Below are 12,984 nucleotides of genomic sequence, written 5' to 3' on the forward strand. Positions count from 1 at the left end.
TAATGAAGCTAAATCCATTATAATCTAAAAGATCTATTATAGCTCCTCTGAAATTACGACCGCCATGTTTCGGATTTCGTGTTACGAAGCCTTATAGGTCACAGTATTAAGTCGCGAATGGCAGCACTCTAAATTATATTAATACGAGTATACTGATACTTATTAAAATATTATTAATTAATAAAAATTTAACCCAATTAGTCAAGTTAATATACTTTCAGAATATAGCATAATTGAAATATATTGAGTGGATCTGTGATGAGCTAGAGTCACTATCCATTACAGGACAGTGAGCTGTGTGAAGCTCTTAAGAAGGTCTAAGGGCCTGTAGCTGGATTCAATTCTGGAATCTCCGCGGGGCAATCCAGAATGCTAACCACTTAGCTAGTCCCTTCCCAATATTATTGATACGTCGTAAAACGGGTTTTTTGAAGAAGGTGACTTCCCAATACGGTTGATTGACTAAATAATCTGACAACGAAGGTGTTTGCTAACACTGAGAACCCGAACGAGTTGTTCGTGCCTAGTTTCTTTATGTTCCTCTTCTATGGTCCTTCTCAGGCGTCCAGATTTTATTCTGATAAGACTAAAACATATCCATTTTGGCAACCCAAATCCAAAAAAACAAATTTTGATGACATCATTTCAATACTTCTTTCTTTTTGTAACAATGTACAGCATAAGCAATCTTTATAATAATTACAATCTCTTTGCATACAAGTGAGGCTGTTATCACGAATGGCGTTAGTGAAGAAGCCGTCCTTTGATGATGTCACTCTAGCATTGTATCTATAAACACTTCTTGTTCAATCTTCTTCCAGTGTTTCGCGGTAGTAAGGATCTGCTTAGACTTGCTATGAGGCAGTTTGTGGGCTAATGTTTCGTTGCTAAACTGCAAAGGCGTAAGTTTACAATGTAGGTGTTTTAAAAATGCAATTTTGGTACTGCAAATTGAAACTTTTCTATAAATTGTTTATAGCCGACTTGAAAGCCGTTCTGCGATAGTTTTGTTCTAAATTTAATCTGAATCATTTCCAACAAGAATAACATCAAGTAGAGAATATGTTTCGAAAGGGAAACCACAGTATCCTTAAAATAATAAAGAGATGGAGAAAGAGCTCTAAAAAGCTGGATAAAACTGCATTGCTCACAATTATCACCTGTATTTTACTTATCGCCTACATAAACATAAACACATGCATTTACATGTTTCAAATAAAACATAATAATAATAGGTTAACGACTGCAGCTTTTGAGATAATAATAGAATCATGGATGAATAAACAATGCACTTTCTTGGCTGGCTGGCATTATCGCTAATGAAGTAGTGCATTGAACGTGCTTATTGCCAAAGTGTTGTACGAGCTTTTAATGCTTTTCTTTTTAATTTCCTTATTACTAATCATTATCTCCAGTGCGTGAAGGTTATTATAACCACGCGTTTTATTACAAATTTAAACTTCTTAACGAACAGCTTTAAAAGCTAGTGATTTATTCATGAACATTTATTTATTTCTTTAAGTTGAAGAATGTACTAGAATTCATTAATTCCTGCCTTGCTGACTTCATCGGAAGCGCTCTCTTTATCCATGGAAAAGAAACTTAATCTTTTGTCGCCGAACAGTTTCCGTAGATCTGGGTTAGGACCAAATAGTTAATAAATTGATGTTACAGTAGAACTTCGATTAACCAGGCTGACCTCCGACTATACCCACCCCGGAAAACTGAAATCCCGGTTAAACCGAGTACACAGTGTTACATAGTACTTTTGTACCTATGAATGTACATATGTATATAAGTATGTATGTATTATAGGGGTGCATAGGTGGACTCATCAGTAAGATGCCTAATCTATGAAAATATCTAAATTAAAAAGCCGTTTCGTCCCAGAGATCAACTCCTATCTTAGACGGCAATCCTTATTTTTATTTTTTACATACATACATAATGGCCCTTCAAGAAAATCTTCGGTATAAAAGAGTTGCTGCCACGCCTACAATTATGTTACATCGGAAGATAAAAAAATTTTTCCTGACGCCTCCGAAAATTAACTTTTGTTTCGGCGCCGATTCAGGTGTTCTTATGATGACTTAACATGATCCTGGTTAATCCGAATCCCGGTTAACCGAGGGCTGGTTAATCGAGGTTGTACTGTACTTTAAAATTGCTTTCTGCCCAGACGGAAGTACAACATTAATAAAGGAGTTTTCAGTTCACTGTGAATTTCTCACAACTTAGTGGGATCACTAACAACTTGTAAATTTTGTAAAAACAACTTGTAAAAAAAAAGTAGTAAAAATTGTCGTCTACGACGTTTATTACAGATATATTCGGTGAAATACTCGAATTCAGAAATTTAACATGATTATTTTTCTCACCAAGTAAGTGAAAGTAAAAAAAAAAAAATAAGTATCGAAACTTCGATGACTAGAAATAAGTACTGGGTCTTCAAAACTTATTTGTTCAACATCTCTTAAATTCTATTTCCATGTTCTGCTTAAACTATTTGATGTAGCTTTATGGCAACGTGTGCGCATTAACATCTCCATGGACATTAATTTGTGAGCGAATTACAAAAAAAATGAAAATCATTTGGCAGATTTATTGTAATCTTTCGTTTTTAGTCTATATAAATGGCGTCTGAAAATGCAGCTAACAAAAAAAAAGACAAAAGACAAAACCTCTGGGCCAACTATCTAATAAACTTATTCTAGCAGAACAAAAACTTATCTCTGTTTAAATTTAGGGTAATTGCCAGTTTTTGGTTTTACATTTTTCCTTATGGGAATAACCTGAGCGATAAATAAGGGACATTGACCAGGAAAATATTTTCAAAAAATTGTTTTTTCGACTGTAAGCTGTTTTGAAAACTTCGAAAAGCAGTGGAAGAAAAAGGGGAGGATTTTCCTTCTCTCCAGAAAGCTCACCGTTAAAACAACCCAAGGGTTCTGCAGGTTTTTTTTTTTGCCCTTAAGATTGCCACGTATTGATTGATGATTATTTTGGTGACTCCCCGACAGTTAGAAAAAAAAAAAGTCATCGTGCAAATCTTCTGTATTAAGTTTTCACTCGAAATATCAGTTCAGAGGTTCCGAAGAGTTCCAAAAAGAAGTGTTTTTTTACAATTTGATATTTTTTGCTCTGCGTATTTGTATTTTATAGAACAATATCTGTGCAATGAGCTTTCAAAGTGTATAGAAAGTCGAAAACGAGGCAATTATCATTCCAAAAAAAAACTTGAAAATTGATCTACCACTTTCGATAAACAGAGGCGTCATAGTAGCCGAGCGGTTACAGGCGAGACCTGTAAAGCTAATATGTATTGTGCTACTGGGTTCGATTCCCCTGTCTTAGGCCTTGGATTTTATTGTTAATATGCGAAATTTATAGTTAAGAATGTTTGTTAGTCACCTCCGTCCACTAATTGGTAGTTTAAAACAATAGGCCTGTATAAATAGGCACTATTTTACTTACTTTATAAGCTAGGGCATAATTAGAGACCGAAAAAGTATTCAAATCCCAAATCTTAATCTCAATGATAATGATTTATATTACGCCACGGTAGCTGAGCGGTTAAGAGGCGAGACCTGTAAAGGTAATATGTATTGTGGTACTGGGTTTGATTCCCCGGTCTAGGCCTTGGATTTTATTTTAATGGTTTAATATGAGAACTTTGTCTTAAAGCCTCCGTCTTCGACGCCTAATTTGGTGAAAAAATAGGCTTCACTTACTTCTGATTAACTGATTCTTTAAAAAAGCTACCAAACCCTATGAATTCTTCGATTTGAGATACTAAATTTGAACTATCTTCGATTTATTTTTATTTAGTATACCATTTACAAACACATCGAGACCAATTTGTAAAAACTCAGTAGACACCAAAACTTATAAGTTTTCCATTTTACTAGCAAACATTCTGGAAGCGTAGTATTTCCGTTTTGAAAATTTGTCTTAATATTGTTGAAAATATGAAGCGGAAGTTAAGTAGTTTATGCTTGAAAGCTTACTTTCTAGCACTAAACGGAAAGTTTGATTGCAAAGATCTAATTGAGCGTTTTTGTAGCTTTCTTTCTTGCACATTGAATGTGTGTTATTATTTGCACATTTCTCTTGACTTTCTTTCTTTTCCTAAGCACTTAAAAGCATAAGTCAAAGTTTTCCATTGGAAGCATTCAGTGAAGTACGATATCAGTCCAACAAAAATATTTAAGACTGCAAGCGTAGTAGTCATAAATGTCAGTCAAAAAGTAGATTTCATTAATTTTTGTTGTAAATGTTGAATCAAAAAATATAAATGTTTAAAGATTTAACGAAATAAAAAAAAAAAGACATTGAATATCTCCCTTGAACAAATCGTTAACTCAAGATATTCATCAAAAAATCTTGATATCTTGATATGAAACGGCTATCTTGATAAAAATACATTACCTAAATCACAATAGTACAAAAAAAAAAAAAAGATATAAAATAAACATGGAACACATTCAACGTTTCCCACATAAATCATATGTTTTATTTAAACAGCTGATTCCGTGTTTTTTTTTTTTACTTTTTTTTATTTGTCAATCATAACAGAAGAGTAAATAGAAATGTTTTTTAATGCAAACATAGTAAACTAGCATTGCGACAAACATTGCTAAAGACAGCGCAGAATAGAGAGAGATAGAATGAGAAAGGAACAATAAATCAGTGGAATAAATCAATGATTCCAAAGTTGACATCATATCGATCTTACTAATCGACAAGCATTATAGAAATAGGAAAATTATCTTACACGAAGAGAGGCGTCGTTCTAAGAGATAATGATCACGGATAAGGTGTAATGGATATTTTTTTTTAGAACGTTTTGAGCTAATTTGAATAAGAAGGTTCTACTAATATAATTTCGAGTTAGAGTAGTATTGAAGAATGATTTCTAGATCGGAATTTCTAAGTTTCGCTTCCTCAAAAGCATAATGGAATCGCTGAGAACAAATGTTTCTTAACCTGGAGTTTTAGATGGCTAGACTTGGTAATGGAACGAGTAATATCTCTACCTCTGGCTCCTTCTTAATGTGACTGAATTTTAGTTTCTTTTACTAGGATTAAATTTCTCGTAAAAGGATATTAAAAATCTTAATAAACAAATAACAAAAAATGTGAACGCACAACTTCCTTAAACGAAAAACAAAAGAAAACCAAAAAGAAAACATATCGACAATCTCAAGGTTCTACAAAAGAAAATTCGATCACTTTTTTATTAGTTTAACTACATCTTCTCTAAATTTTAGTTAGCATTTTATTTAATTAACTCGTTAAAAAGGTAAAAAAATCATCATTAAAAGAAAAACATTTCCCATTTTCCAAGTAGCAATAAAACTAATTTAAAAAACAGTCGGCATTTCTCAAAAAGAAAAATAGTTAATCATCCACAACAATAGAACTAATAACAATGCAATAAAATTCTTTTTCTAATAGATCGATTAAATTATTCGATATGACTAATTACAGAACCAATTATTTTGATGATATAATTAGAAAGTATAAAAATTATTAATAACTACGGCAGTCAATGTCTCCCTGATAGGGAATAATCCTTCTGTAAGCGCGTAGGGCAGAGAGGAAAGCGAGCGTAAACGCAGTTTAAGAATCGATAACTGATCGAGATTGACACCGCGACAAAGTAACGCAAATAAGATAGATGAAATACTTAAAAGAAATATAGAAAAGAGAAGGGTAAGAATGCACTTACCTTTGAGGTAATTTAGATGAAAGTACTCAGTCTCAGCTTGATGATGAAGATGATGCTGTTGAGGGGATGGCAAAGGAAGAAAACAGAGGAAAGGTGTGTGCTTGTTTGAATGTGTATTGAGTGTGTGTGCGTGTGTTTTCAGCACAGAGATGCGTAGGGTGAAGTAAGGGTCAAATAGGCGAAAACAGATCAGAAGTAATCCGTAGAAGGTTTCTAGGAAGCGAAGATGGCTAGCGGTACAAGGGAAGGCGAAGCCGGTATTGAGCCCAGAAGTGCGAGAAGCGGAATTGCGGTAACAGTACTTGAAGCGAACAGCTGGAGCTTGCAGGCAGAACAGTGCTGGTGAGCGGGGTAATATGCAGAACGGCGGAAGCGCACTAGATGCGTTGTAAAGCAGGTACAGAGGTACATACAAACTTACTCTATCCGTGTCGAAGGCGTACTGAACTACAGCAGACGGAAAAAAACCCACGGTTAAGAGAGGATAGAGAAGGAGAAGGTTGAAACCGTGGGAACTGAGAAATAAACGAAACTACAAAATAGCAGAAAAATAAGATATTGGCGGCGACAACGCGCACTACGAGAATTGGAATAAGGAGAGAGAGAGAGAAATAGAAAAAGGCGTGATGGAGAACTGTCAAACGGTACCGCCGAGAAAGGATGGTACGCGGCTTAACACCTTCTCTATGTATGGCTATAAAAAGTCGGTCAAGCGGTCAACTTGAAAAGAGATAAGGCAATGAAAGTCCTGCCAAAGTTTACTAGTATTTCCATAACCTAAAAATCAAAATATATATTTTCTATTTAATAGATTACAGATTTTTTTAAAAAATCAAGGAACACGTTTCTCCAAAAAAAAGAAAAAAGAATAATGCTAATCGCTTGCGGAATTCTGTTCTACACTATAGCACACTCATTTACTAGACACTCATGCACGCGTATAAACACATATATGTAACATATACTGATATATATTTACATATAAGTTGTATATTATATGTAGTGATAAACATAAGCATATTTATTAAGTACTATCTTGATAAATCTGTACTATTGTGTTTTGGCAACAATAAATGATCATGAGTTACTGTAATAGGAGATAAAATATATTTTAATTTAAATAATAAAAAAATTATTTTTCTCCATACAATATGTAGAAGCATATCTTTAAGTACATATGTATACATGTTACATATATCTGCCCTTTTTATACATATAGTCTATGTAGACAACAGGTGGTGCAGTGAGTACGTAAAAGCGTTCGTGTTAGTGAGTCTGACCTTCGCTTATTGCGCTCTTTATCTAACACTACAAAATAAAACTTCATATTAAGCTCTCTAAGTTTATCTCGAACTGTTATACGAGTACTTACCCATACATTCACAAAAAGATGACGCATACACGCATTTAAGGTACCTAGTGTTCCCCCCCCTCATCTCACTAAATGGGTAAACATTTTTACGGTCAAAGGTGGTAGACTTTTATGTGTCCAAAGGTGGGAGTTAAAATTATCGATTCATAAGAACCATTTATATTAGATCGATAAAGGGTGGCATTTCTTACTTTTTGTTTTAAACTTAGTGAACTAATTCTGGAATTATCTGAGGCTACATCATTGGTTATGCGATCTAGAGTGCGGTCTAAACTATATAAGTAGATATACTTAAAATAACATAAGTTATTTAGACTTCCACTAATAGAATCAATCTTTGCGAGATGGATTTTTGGACAGTAATTTAAAGAATTTCATCTTCTTCCTGCCTCTGATTGGAAATATTAAATTTAAATTACTTAAATATTTAAATACAAAACACCTTCAGCAAGAATATTGCATGGGAAGAGCCACCTCTAACGTTGAGTAGGAAGTCAAAGGTAAGAAGTACATTAGTGAATTAAGGTGATCTGATAGAGATCCTTCCGAGATAATATTGGATCCTATTGAATGAAAAGTTGAGGTCGAAGGAGAAAGGAATGAAATATGGAGTTGATGGGGTAGAATTGAAGCCTATGAAGGGGAGCAGTGACTGAACTGCGTATTTTGAGTAATTTCGTCATTTCGTCTGTAGGAAAGAGTGCAGTCTAACATCATCTAACCTGGAAGTCACTTACTATATCTATGAGGATGTACAACCTCGATTAACCGGCCCTCGGTTAACCGGGATTCGGATTAACCGGGGATCATGTTGAGTCATCATAAGAATACCTCAGATCGGCGCCGAACAAAAGTTAATTTTCGGTGGCGACAGGAAAATTTTTTTTGTCTTCCGATGTAACATAATTGTAGGCGTGGCAGCAACTCTTTTATAACTGATTTTCTTGAAGGGTCATTATGTATGTAAAAACCCAAAATATGGTGCAAATAGTACTGAATTTCTTGCGAAACGGCTTTTTAATTTACATATTTTTACATAGGCATCTTACTGATGAGTCTACCTATGCACCCGTTTAATACATACATACTTATATACATACATATGTACATTCATAGGTACAAATGTACTACGAGGGTCGTTTGAAAAGTCCGTGCAAAGTCAGAGAGACAGCACCACTGGCGCGTATCGAGGTTATGTTTAGTTAGTAGCATCTCTTGGAAGAACACACACCAAGTTTCAGCCAGATCGGTCTATTTCTTTGTGTTTGGCATTCGTTTGAATCGAGTAAGTCGAGTGATTTTCAAAAAATGGACGAAAAAGAATTTCGTGTGTTGATTAAACACGACTTTATGAAAGGCAAAACGCCTGAGGAGACTAAAGAGAAGCTTGATAAACATTATGGTGACTCTGCCCCTTCGATTAGAACAGTTTATAAGTGGTTTCAAAATTTTCGGAGTGGCCATATGGGCACAAGTGACGCTGAACGTTCTGGACGCCCTGTTCGAGGTTACTACTCCAGAAATCATTGATAAAATCCATGATATGGTGATGGATGACAGAAGAGTGAAGGTGCGTGAGATTGCTAGTGCTGTGGGCATCTCGAATGAACGGGTACATAATATTTTGCATCAACATTTGGACATGACAAAGCTATCCGCAAGATGGGTGCCGCGATTGCTCACGCTTGACCAAAAACGAAATCGTGTGAAGTGTTGCAAGGACGGTTTGCAGCTGTTCCAGAAGAATCCGCAGGACTTTAAGCGTCGTTTCGTCACTGTGGATGAAATATGGATACATCACTACACTCCTGAGACCAAAGAACAATCTAAACAATGGGTTACCAAGGGGGAATCTGCGCCAAAAAAGGCGAAGACCGTTCTTTCGGCCGGAAAGATTATGGCGACTGTCTTTTGGGATTCGCAAGGAATAATCCTCATCGACTATCTGGAAAAGGGTAAAACTATTACAGGTGCATATTATTCATCGTTATTGGACCGTTTGAAAACCGAGCTGCAAGAAAAACGCCCACGATTGGCCCACAAAAAAGTCCTTTTCCATCACCAGCTCACACCTCAGCAGTTGTGGTCGCAAAATTAATGGAAATAGGGTTCCAACTCGTTTCACATCCCCCCTATTCTCCAGACTTGGCTCCCTCGGACTACTATTTGTTCCCCAATATGAAGAAATGGCTGGCGGGAAAAAGATTTTATTCAAACGAGGAAGTGATTGCAGAAACGAATGGCTATTTTTCAGACTTGGACAAATCCTATTATTCGGAAGGGATCAACAAACTAGAGCAGCGTTGGACGAAGTGTATAAGCCTAAAAGGAGACTATGTTGAAAAATAAAAAAGGTTTACCCCAAAAAATTAAGTAGTTTTTATTTTTGCACGGACTTTTCAAACGACCCTCGTAAGTAATACTGTGTATTCGGTTTAACCGGGATTTCAGTTTTCCGGGGTGGGTATAGCCGGAGGTCAGCCCGGTTAATCCAGGTTGTACTGTATTAGATTCACCACTAGCAACTCTTAACAGCAAAATTTAATGCTGATTTTTTGGTTCTATTTTTTCCAACAATACAAAAAGAAAGCTAAATGTACAAAGATCGTAACCTTTTCGATATCCAACAACAAGAAGCATCAATTACGGGCTACCAATACAACATACGTCAGAGCTGTGTGCAAACAAAATTACAACTATTGGACTTTTACGTAAATTAATAAATCTTTTTTTTTTAAATTTTTTATTGAAATTCGTTTACTGTAAGCACTTATTTGAGAAGTGGGTAACAACTTATTGCGCATGTTTGATTATTAGATAATTAAATCAGCCATTTTGTACGGGGAAAAAATAAAAAATAATATATATATCGTTAAGAATAAGGAAAACAACTAATTTTTTTTAATTATTAAGTAAATTGTGTCAGTTTATGGTTACGACAGTTTTTTCATTTATTATTTTAGTTAATGATAATGGCGGAGGCGTATCGCGTATTCTCTCCTCTCCATTAAATACCCACCTGCCTGCTTGATTGCATTATCTAACTATTATTTCTACGAGGGTCGTTTGAAAAGTCCGTGCAAAAATAAAAACTACTTAATTTTTTGGGGTAAACCTTTTTTATTTTTCAACATAGTCTCCTTTTAGGCTTATACACTTCGTCCAACGCTGCTCTAGTTTGTTGATCCCTTCCGAATAATAGGATTTGTCCAAGTCTGAAAAATAGCCATTCGTTTCTGCAATCACCTCCTCGTTTGAATAAAATCTTTTTCCCGCCAGCCATTTCTTCATATTGGGGAACAAATAGTAGTCCGAGGGAGCCAAGTCTGGAGAATAGGGGGGATGTGAAACGAGTTGGAACCCTATTTCCATTAATTTTGCGACCACAACTGCTGAGGTGTGAGCTAGTGCGTTGTCGTAATGGAAAAGGACTTTTTTGTGGGCCAATAGTGGGCGTTTTTCTTGCAGCTCGGTTTTCAAACGGTCCAATAACGATGAATAATATGCACCTGTAATAGTTTTACCCTTTTCCAGATAGTCGATGAGGATTATTCCTTGCGAATCCCAAAAGACAGTCGCCATAATCTTTCCGGCCGAAGGAACGGTCTTCGCCTTTTTTGGCGCAGATTCCCCCTTGGTAACCCATTGTTTAGATTGTTCTTTGGTCTCAGGAGTGTAGTGATGTATCCATGTTTCATCCACAGTGACGAAACGACGCTTAAAGTCCTGCGGATTCTTCTGGAACAGCTGCAAACCGTCCTTGCAACACTTCACACGATTTCGTTTTTGGTCAAGCGTGAGCAATCGCGGCACCCATCTTGCGGATAGCTTTGTCATGTCCAAATGTTGATGCAAAATATTATGTACCCGTTCATTCGAGATGCCCACAGCACTAGCAATCTCACGCACCTTCACTCTTCTATCATCCATCACCATATCATGGATTTTATCAATGATTTCTGGAGTAGTAACCTCAACAGGGCGTCCAGAACGTTCAGCGTCACTTGTGCCCATATGGCCACTCCGAAAATTTTGAAACCACTTATAAACTGTTCTAATCGAAGGTGCAGAGTCACCATAATGTTTATCAAGCTTCTCTTTAGCCTCCTGAGGCGTTTTGCCTTTCATAAAGTAGTGTTTAATCAATACACGAAATTCTTTTTCGTCCATTTTTTGAAAATCACTCGACTTCCTCGATTCAAACGAATGCCAAACACAAAGAAATAGACCGATCTGGCTGAAACTTGGTGTGTGTTCTTCCAAGAGATGCTACTAACTAAACATAACCTCGATACGCGCCAGTAGTGCTATCTCTCTGACTTTGCACGGACTTTTCAAACGACCCTCGTAACTTTTTAAAGGTTCTATTTTCCTTGCTTGATTTAATCAAATGAGTTTAGTTTAATGGTGAATGCCACAGAAACAAAAAATTAAATGTTTTTTTTTTTAAATTGTTAAATTTTTATCACAAAACAAGGGCATGAAACCCAGTCAGTCTCAATGGAAGAGCCTGCAGCACCGATGTCATGTTCAACACAACTGTGAAGGTTCGGCTAACTGATTCTTTCAATTCCAACGATATAGAGTACTGAGTTCTTGCAACCAAGTGGTGCGGTCAACCAGGAATACTATCTAGAAATCCTAGAGCCCGTTTAAATAAAGTGATCTGAAGAAAAAAGGCTTGGATTTTTGGTTACAAAATTAAAAGCAATTTCATAAAGTTAGAGAAAAGGATAAAAGACAAAAATAATCAATCCCAAAATAGAGAACACATTAAATAGATAATATGTAAAATAAATAAAATAAAATAAAATGCACGCAAATAAAAAAAAGATAAACGTTTTACAATTTATTTAACATTAATAATCGATTTAGATTCATATCCGTGTTATAACAGGGCTTTCTGCTCTTTGTTTTTTAGATGATGCTTCCGTAATTTGTAATAATTCATAAGGCAGAGATAATTACATTCGATAACTCTCCAAGTATGACAGTTCTATAAGTACAGTTGATCTGTTCACTCTGATTAACAGAAATTATTTATTATACAAACATCGATAGTATATATTGTGTGTTTAGTTTGTTTTTTTTTAATTACAAAATTTGTTGTTATCCGAAAGTTCATTTTGCAAGATAAAATTATTATAATCTTTTCTTTTTTTTTGTTTAAGAAATTATTTTATTAATATTTAACACGCTGAGATTAGGACGCGTTTGAGAACAGAATTAAGAGATAATTTTAAATTATCTGAGCATTGTTTTCTTTATTATTGTCTCAATCTTTTCTTGCTGCCCAGGATTTTCTATTTTTGGACTTTCACTGGCACGCTGAATAAGAAAAAATTGATTTTTGCATCTACTCAGCATGTATGGGACGACTCTACTGAATGGAGTATTTTTAATGAATGGCTTTAAGGGAAGATAAGGGAAAACGGACCATTGATCCAATCCAGCTCTCTTTAAACTTCGTAAAAATGTTAAGTACTCATAACTAAAGCAAAAAAGTTCAGCTTGAAACTTATTTTATGAAAATTGATTGAATGAAAAGCGAAATCGATTCACCATTAGTTAAAGTAACTGCTGAAAAACTTTGATAATTTATAGCAAAAAAAATATATACATGTATACAGGGTGATCCATTTAAAACGCAACAAATGCTAATAACTTTTTAGGAAAGCGGAATGTCGAAAAAACCCACGAAGTAAACTATATGTTTTTTTTTGGTCTAGTTTTCAAATTTTCCACCCCCGATGCTGTATCTTCATTTTTGGCGGAGTTACAGCTAAAAACCTGATTGGGGTTTCATGAGGACCACTGGTTTTGACAAAGATTTTTTTTTTTGCAGTCAGAGTACCTCCCAAAACGTGTATTTCTGGTGGAA

At 35.3% G+C, this 12,984-nt stretch overlaps 2 protein-coding genes across 4 annotated transcripts in view; one reads left to right on the forward strand and one right to left on the reverse strand.

The window, feature by feature from the left end:
• LOC141455353 (uncharacterized) overlaps window positions 1-12,984 on the reverse strand; it is a 79,967-nt gene that overhangs the window by 46,062 nt on the left and 20,921 nt on the right. The window contains exon 1 of one of the 3 annotated variants that reach the window (XM_074130341.1): window positions 5,732-5,749. The exons of the other annotated variants lie outside the window; for them this stretch is intronic. The gene's annotated coding sequence lies outside the window, so the exon portion shown is untranslated. Of the gene's footprint in view, window positions 1-5,731; window positions 5,750-12,984 lie in introns of those variants that run through there. 3 annotated transcript variants of the gene reach the window in all.
• The window catches only part of LOC141455354 (uncharacterized), a 47,308-nt gene that overhangs the window by 13,872 nt on the left and 20,452 nt on the right, over window positions 1-12,984 (forward strand). The gene's annotated exons all lie outside the window — the stretch shown is intronic.

The sequence above is a fragment of the Rhodnius prolixus genome, unplaced genomic scaffold (assembly GCF_049639745.1).
Source record: "Rhodnius prolixus isolate KJV_2025 unplaced genomic scaffold, Rpr scaffold_4, whole genome shotgun sequence".
NCBI classification, from domain to species: Eukaryota; Metazoa; Arthropoda; class Insecta; order Hemiptera; family Reduviidae; genus Rhodnius; species Rhodnius prolixus.